The sequence below is a fragment of the Cnephaeus nilssonii genome (assembly GCF_951640355.1).
Source record: "Cnephaeus nilssonii genome assembly, chromosome: 1".
Classification (NCBI taxonomy): domain Eukaryota; kingdom Metazoa; phylum Chordata; class Mammalia; order Chiroptera; family Vespertilionidae; genus Cnephaeus; species Cnephaeus nilssonii.
Genome location: NC_137072.1, coordinates 51,781,021 through 51,788,424, shown reverse-complemented (window position 1 = coordinate 51,788,424; position 7,404 = coordinate 51,781,021). Strand labels below are relative to the sequence as shown.

At 45.2% G+C, this 7,404-nt stretch overlaps 1 pseudogene across 1 annotated transcript; it reads right to left on the bottom strand.

Annotated features, from left to right (window-relative positions):
- Positions 1–2,846: 2,846 nt before the first annotated feature.
- LOC307100690 (Golgi SNAP receptor complex member 2-like) lies at positions 2,847–3,725 on the bottom strand (annotated as a pseudogene). The gene has a single exon. The product of its transcript is annotated as a Golgi SNAP receptor complex member 2-like (transcript).
- Positions 3,726–7,404: the final 3,679 nt, after the last annotated feature.

Sequence of the window (7,404 nt, the reverse complement as noted above, 5' to 3'; positions counted from 1 at the left end):
GGTTAGTGACCCCCTGCCCTGGCACTGACCAATCAGTGGAGACCATGACCCTAAGTGGGCACACCCGGAAGAGCTGATGACTACTCTACTGAGATCTCCCCTAAACTCCCCGCCTTTAAAAACCCTCAAAACCAAGGACCCAGCGTGTGTTCTTCCTTCTGGGAGCATGCTCACACCTTTCCCGTTCCTCTCTTATGCCCCAACAAGCATGCATCTCCTAAACCCCAGGGACCCACGAGGCCTGCAACGAGGAGAGCAATGCGCAGCAACAGCTCGTCCTGGGCTAACCCCCTGAACCTGTCCCCAAGGCCCCTTTTTCTTTGACACTCCAGCGACCTAGAGCAGCCCCACCTCGGCTCATTTCTCTCCTGCAACATTTCTGGAGACCCAAGGCAGCCCCACCCGGGCTCCCCTATTGCTTCTTCTATCCGAGGCCCTTCCTTCCTCACTGTCCCCAGCTTTAACCAATGTGCTCTCAAATTCACCGGGGCTCATTGTGTGAAATCCTTCCTGCCCAAAGTCAGCAACTCGCACACTACCGGCTGCCCTGAGGCAGACCTGCGAAGGGCCAGGTCCCCTTCCTGGTAACATTTCCTTCAGGTGAACCCGGAGGTCTGGCTAGGTTAAATATCGAGTCCTTCTCGGGATGAAACGGGGCCCACAAAACATGCTCATTTTCCTGCAGACCTCGCAACAAATCGCTGAGTTAGGTGGCTTCCTCACTGTCTCTACTATCAAGTGGGCTCATTAGGAAGAGATGTGAAACCCTCAGACACCCAGTGTTCTTTTGCTGGTTCTGTCCAGAGGCTGCTGACCCCTCCGGTAAGGACCCCTGGCCCACTGCCTGTCCCTTCCCCACTGACTCACTCACTGCACGACTGGTCAGAGCAGCTGGACAAACACCCAGTTCCTGAGATGGAGTGACAAAGGCCTTTTCTGGGGCCTCAAGCTTGTTGAGGATGAGATTGTTTCCTAACAGAAAGCAGTCTCTGGGAGCCTACGCCACCTGCTGAAAAGGCTTCCTGCCTGTCTGATAGTTGGAGAACCAAACCTGGTACAGAGCATTCTGTACACTGCTCTGAATTGGGTAGGGGTAAGCTGTTCTAGCATGGCATTCTGTTGGCATGGAGCTAACTCAGCAAGTCACAGGACAGTAAGTGACCCATGAGACGTCTGCCTGTGCAGAACTACATTGAGACATGGGCCCGCAGAGTCACTTCCAAGTGTCCATTTCCCTCCCTCCTTCCCTCTCGCCCCGCCCCCGTGTGTGTGTGTGTGTGTGTGTGTGTGTGTGTGTGTGTGTGTGTGTGTTTAAGAAAACAATACTGGAAATGTAAAAAGACAATGAAAACTGTACTCCCCCAAATTCCTCTCCTCTCAAGGAAAGTACTGCATGTGTTTCAAAGGCATAAAATTCTTATATAGCCACTTGCTCTGGGAATTAGAGCCTCTAAGAGGCATCCTTGAATAGTTGGTCAACCAACTACCTTCTAAGGAAGACACGTGCAATTGGTTACTTTAGTTTTCCTAGTGAGGCATGGCCAGAGTAGAATTGCCAGGTCAATAGAGGAGATGCTGAGTCCTGCCACCCGTGTCCTCCTGCCCTGTCTGTCTGCCGGAGTATCTGGCATCTCCCTCAAACACGGGAGATGAAAAGTCTAGAGTATTTTTAAAATATAAATTTGAAGGAGTGCCAACATGTTAGCTAAGGATCCTGTGCATCTGGCTAACACCCTGGACCTTAGGAGTTGGCCATCTTGGAGATCTGACTGGTTCATACTGCGGACACAACAATATTCCTCTGCAGTTTTTAAAGTAGGTAATGTGAGTGTGTCCTACCTCTTGGGGAGTGGGTGGTAGGTGGGGAGATCGTGAAGCAAGTCTGCTTTAGGGATAAAAGAGGAAGCAGGACTTCTCTGCAGTTGTTCAGCCAATTTCCACTGAACTATGAGTCTAAAGTTACTGAACTCCCTGGTTCTACTACACGGACATCAAATTATTCTGGCCAAGACCCCCTTGACATGTGTTGGCTCCACATAGAGAGTCTCCGGGCTGCACACCTGACACGTCCATCAGTAGGAATTAGGAAGGCAGGCAGTTATGGGTGAAGGGACAAGGTAGAGGAGAAAGGGCCTAGTGGATGAAATCATTTCTCAGAGATGCTGGCGAGATAGCTGGGCCATGAGTGAGCTGCTCTCGTGCCTAAATGTGAGTAACCTTTGTGACCTTTGTTTGAAGTCCCTGAGCCTGGACTATAGCCCCCAAGCCCTACTGAATCTATGCCTTCACAACCAGTGCAAGTCAGAACTCATGAATTCTGCCCCATGTCCTTTTCCATTCCCACCACCAAAGCACCTAGCTCTACCATTGTACTTCATTACTTATGTACCTATCCTATTTATCAACATGGATGTGCATGTGTTTGCTCTCTGTCCCTTCCCCCAAGGCAGGCTCAGAGCAGAGCTCCATGCGCAATGGCAGCGAGTGCTGGAAACTCATGTTCACATCTAACCTGGTCTTGCAATCCTCTGCCTCCCCACGGCCTACCCCCAGCCCCTCTGCAGTGAGGGATCCTCTTGTGCTTTGCTCAAATTTTTTCACTAAAATGAAAAGTGAATTCAGTACATTACAGTTGGTCTTCGTTTAGGCAAAATGTACGACATTTTTCCAAAATTAAAATGGAAATTTGGCATCAACCTTAAATATTTTTTAAATGAGGGAGTGTTCATGTGCATACACTGTGTATGTGTGCTTGGTCCTCAGTTGGTGTCACTAGTTGCTCGGCTGTTTTTTTTGTTGTTTTTTTTTTTGAAGAGGTACTTTGTTCATTTCCTATGCACCGTGAATCTTGGTAGCACTCGCATCCTCTCCAAGATGTCACAAACAGAGCAGGTTTGAAACGCTCACTGGGTTACAGGTCACAATTACTTCTGAGTGGTTTTCACAGTTAAGACAGACATACATTTCAAAACATGGCCTCTGGGCCCCCCTTCTCTCTTTCACGCACATATACACAGTCACACACGCTCATGCAGTGGGAATGTTGTCTAGCTGCTGGGCTTAGCTGGTTCATGTCAGGTACTGCACCATGAAGAACATGACCACACAGGTGAGCAGCATCCCACCAATCATAAAGTACTTGTCCTGGAAAGCCGGCTTCTTGATGAGCTGCATCACAGTGTTGGACAAGCCCAGCATGTTGGCAATGTCAAGGATCCTCTTCTGAGTCCCCTTCAAGGTCATTCCCTAGGCCCTCAGTCCCTCCAGAATACTGTGCCAGCCTCCAATGAGGTCATTCATGCCTTGGTGAATTTCCTGGAGGGAGGAGTTAAACTGCAGTGATTTATCCATTGGTATGGTGGTGTCAGAGTCATTGGGGGTGAAGGTGCGAGACAGAAGCTCCTCTCGCTGTCTCTCCTACTGCTCCCTTGTGTATTACCGATGCTGGAAGTTTCTGAGAGCAGTCTGCAGGTGCTGGACATCATACTTTAACTGGTCAACACGAAGTCTGGCATTCTGTCTTTTACTGGGGGGCTCCTTGCTGGACAAAATCTCCAGGTGTTCTAGCTGGCTGAATATCTGGTCTATGCTTGCTTGGATTTTGTTTTCTACTAAGTGCACAGACTGCTTGTCTGCCATCTCCAGGCCTCCCATGTGAGACTGGATCTGGTGGACCTGCTGTGCGTTTGCTGGTACAGCGGTTCCATGTCGCCGGCCCAGCCGGGTCCGGCTCCGGCTCTCGGCTGTTCTTGAACGCCAAATAAATATAAGAAGTTATCCTGATTTGGTCTGCATATGGGATTGGGAATTGTTCAATTTAGAGAAGAAAAGTCTGAGGGACAATATCCTGAGAAACTTACCATTAATTAATAAGGTTAAAGACAAGAAAAGAAGCTCTAGCTGATTTGGTTCAGTGGATAGAGCGTCAGCCTGCGGACTGAAGGGTCCCAGGTTTGATTCCAGCCAAGGGTACATGCCCAGATTGCAGGCTTGATCCCTAGTAGGGGACATGCAGGAGGCAGCCAATCAATGATTCTCATCATTCATGTTTCTATCTCTCTCTCCCTCTCCCTTCCTCTCTGAAATCATAAAAATATATTTTTTAAAAGAAAAGAAACAGTTCAAATTGCTTAGTGAGATTTTTATATAAATGAAAGACATTAAATATTGGAACAGGTTACATCAAAAGAGGATATGGAATCTTCTTTAAGGTCGCTAAAATAAAGTTTGTCAGTTACTAGATAATTTTACTACTAGTCCTAACAGAAGGAAGGAGGGATAATTTCCCCTATTTTTAGTTAAAGAAGAAAATACCAGTAATGGTTCTTCTAGCTTTAATCTATGTATTTTGTACGCATTTGTAACCAAGCACAAACTGATTCTACCAGAAGATCTTTCTTAATAACATGGGGAAAGCTGGTGTGGACTAGTACCGAAAAAGAACTTTTAAAATGTATGTATAATTTACGTATAATCATACTATTGGAACCACATTTTAAAAACCAGGCACAAGAAAAAAAAAATTGGGAGTAAATTATATCTCAGCATCTTTTAGGCACTTGAAAATTATCTGTATTTTTAAGTTTTACCTCTTTCATCCCTTCGTTTTTAGTCTGTAGTTGTACTCTATCAGAACAGGCATGACAGCAAGTACAGCCCTTGGCATGTCGAAAAGGACTTATCTTCCCTGCTTTGCCTCTGCATTAAAAACAAAGGCCCAGCCCTAGCCAGTTTGGCTCAGTGGGGATGTACCTCGGTTGCAGGTTCCTCCTGACCCGGGCCAGGGCTCATGCAGGAGGAAACCAATCAATGTGTTTCTTTCACATCAATATTTCTCTCTGTTTTTTCCTCGCTCTTTCACTCTCTCTTAAAAAAAATCAATTGAAAAGTATCTTCAGATGAGGATTAAAAACAAAACAAAACAAAATGGCCCATTAGAAACAGATCTGAGGATTCTTAAGTATTTAGTATACGATAAAAGTAGATTATTAATAAATGATCTCAGGGAAATTGTTCCCCTACTTGGAAAAAGAATGAAGTTATATCCTTACTTCAAAGTATAAGCCAAATAAATTAAATGTCTAAAATAACAATCCAACACATGAAAGATCTTACCCTGGCTCAGGTGGCTCAGTTGGTTGAGCATCATCTGTGCACCAAAAGGTCACTGGCTCAATTCCCGGTCAGGGGGCATGCCCAAGATCCAGATTCCGGTCCCCATTGGGGTGCATATAGGAAGCAACCGATCAATGTTTCCCTCACACGTTGATGTTTCTCTCTCTCCTTCTCCCTTCCTTTCACTCTAAAATCAGTAAAAACGTGTGTGGTTTTTTTTTAAATCATAAAATATCTGGCTATTTAGTCTGTGAATTGGGAAACCAATTATAAATAAAACACCAAAAATGAAAAATATTATAAAAAGATTATTATTCAAAATGTAAATGTTAAAAACCTTTGTTGATTAAACATGCTCAACAAAATAAAAGATAAATAATATATTAGGGAAAATCTAGTATATCTATGTGAAAATGGCTATTACAGTTAAAACTGGTTTTTCAAATTAGTAAGGAAGGAAAGGAGAAACTCATCAATAGGAAAATAGACATAGGACATAAATGAGCAATTCTCAGAAGAAAAGGCAAAGGATGAATAAAATATGAAAAAAAGTGTTTAGTTTCACTATTCAAAAACAACAGAAGAAAATTGTATAAGTACTTCAACTGAGCTACCATTTTCAAACTTAACACATTGACTAGTATTTTTAGAAAGACTAGTATGACAGTGCCAAGGGCATGGGGTGATTGTGGGGGTCCAGAACCAGCCACCCCAGGATGTGCCTTGGTGGTATGCAGGTAACTTTGAGCTGAAGGCAATTTTAGCTTCGGGCTCAGGAGAACCTTCTGCCCTCCTTCCCTGCATAATTACCTAGGTCCTAGGAGAATTTTAATTGAAGGCCTTGCCTGTAGTAAGAGATTTTCAGCGCTAACCTTTGCGACCCACCTGTATGTCAGGGCAAACTTTTATTTACAGAACACCTGCTCTTCTTATCATCCTGCAATGACCCTTGAAGCCCCCAAGGTGCATGATCCCATCCCTAACTCAGGATGTCTTACAGACTTCCGTCCCCCTTTCTATCTCCTGTATGCAGGGTCTCTGACTCTCTCATGTATGCGGGGTTCCCGTGCACATCATATTAAATTTGATTTTCTCTTGTCAGTCTGCCTCCTGCTGATTCGTTTATTTGGCCAGCCAACAGAACCTTACTCAAAATTGGCACTCACCTATCCACCTGGTGGGAGGGAAATGGGTATCTTTCTGGATGGCAATTAGGTGATATGTACCAACAACCTTAAAATATACCAGTTTGATCCCGCAACTTCACTTCTATGGATTTATGATAAGGAAATAATGTTTCTACAAGGATAATGGTCACATCATGGTTTAAAATAGTGAAAAACTGGAAATAATCTAAATGCCTAAAAAGAGGGCATTGATTATATCAATGATTATACATCTACTAGAGGTCCGGTGTACAAAATTTGTGCACAGGGAGGGTCCCTAGGCCTGGCCATCAGTCAGGGCCAATCTGGGGGGTGACCAATGGGGCGATCGGGGGGCCCCCACTGGCACTTGCCTTGGCCGGCCTGATGCCGCCTACTCGCCAACTCTGCCCCCTGCCGCCGGTTGCCTCCCTCTGAGGGGCAGCTGGTGGGGTGATCAGGGGGCCCCTGCTGGCACCCGCCTTGGCTGGCCTGGGGCCTGTGGGCTGGGGGAAGCTCCTACATTGAGCGTCTGCCCCGTGGTGGTCAGTGCGTGTCATAGTGGCCGGTCCTTCTGCTGTTTGGTCAACTTGCATATTAGGCTTTTATTATATAGGATAGACTAAAATGCTAGTCATCAAAAATCATTCTGCAAATGAATGTGTTGTCATGAACAAATGTTCAACCTAGTGCCAAGGCTAAAAATTATCTGTGGGGTATGACAGTATTAAACACACTGTGTGTGTACTGAAACATGCACAACAGAAGGTTTTCTCTGAGGGTGAAAGTTTGTTTTTTGTTTATTTTTGCTGTTGTTTTCTGAAATTCTGTATGTACTGTGCATGTAATACAGACTAGGGGGGAAAGATCTTTTTTTATAATAATAAAAAGAAACCAAGTAACCCTAATCTAGGTTACTGAGCAACCACTATCAGAAGTGTACTAATGCTCCCATAATTATTTTGGACTTTAAATTTTAAACCGCTTTGAAATCAAAGGTAAATCCCTGAGCTGACTACCGTGCCCTGCTCCTGACCTCTGAACTCCCACTATCTCTGGCCACCTTTCCATAGGTGTGGGCGGCTCTCATCTGCTCCATGCGCCACACACTGGCCCAGAAGGGGAGTTAAGGTCTCAACCAGTC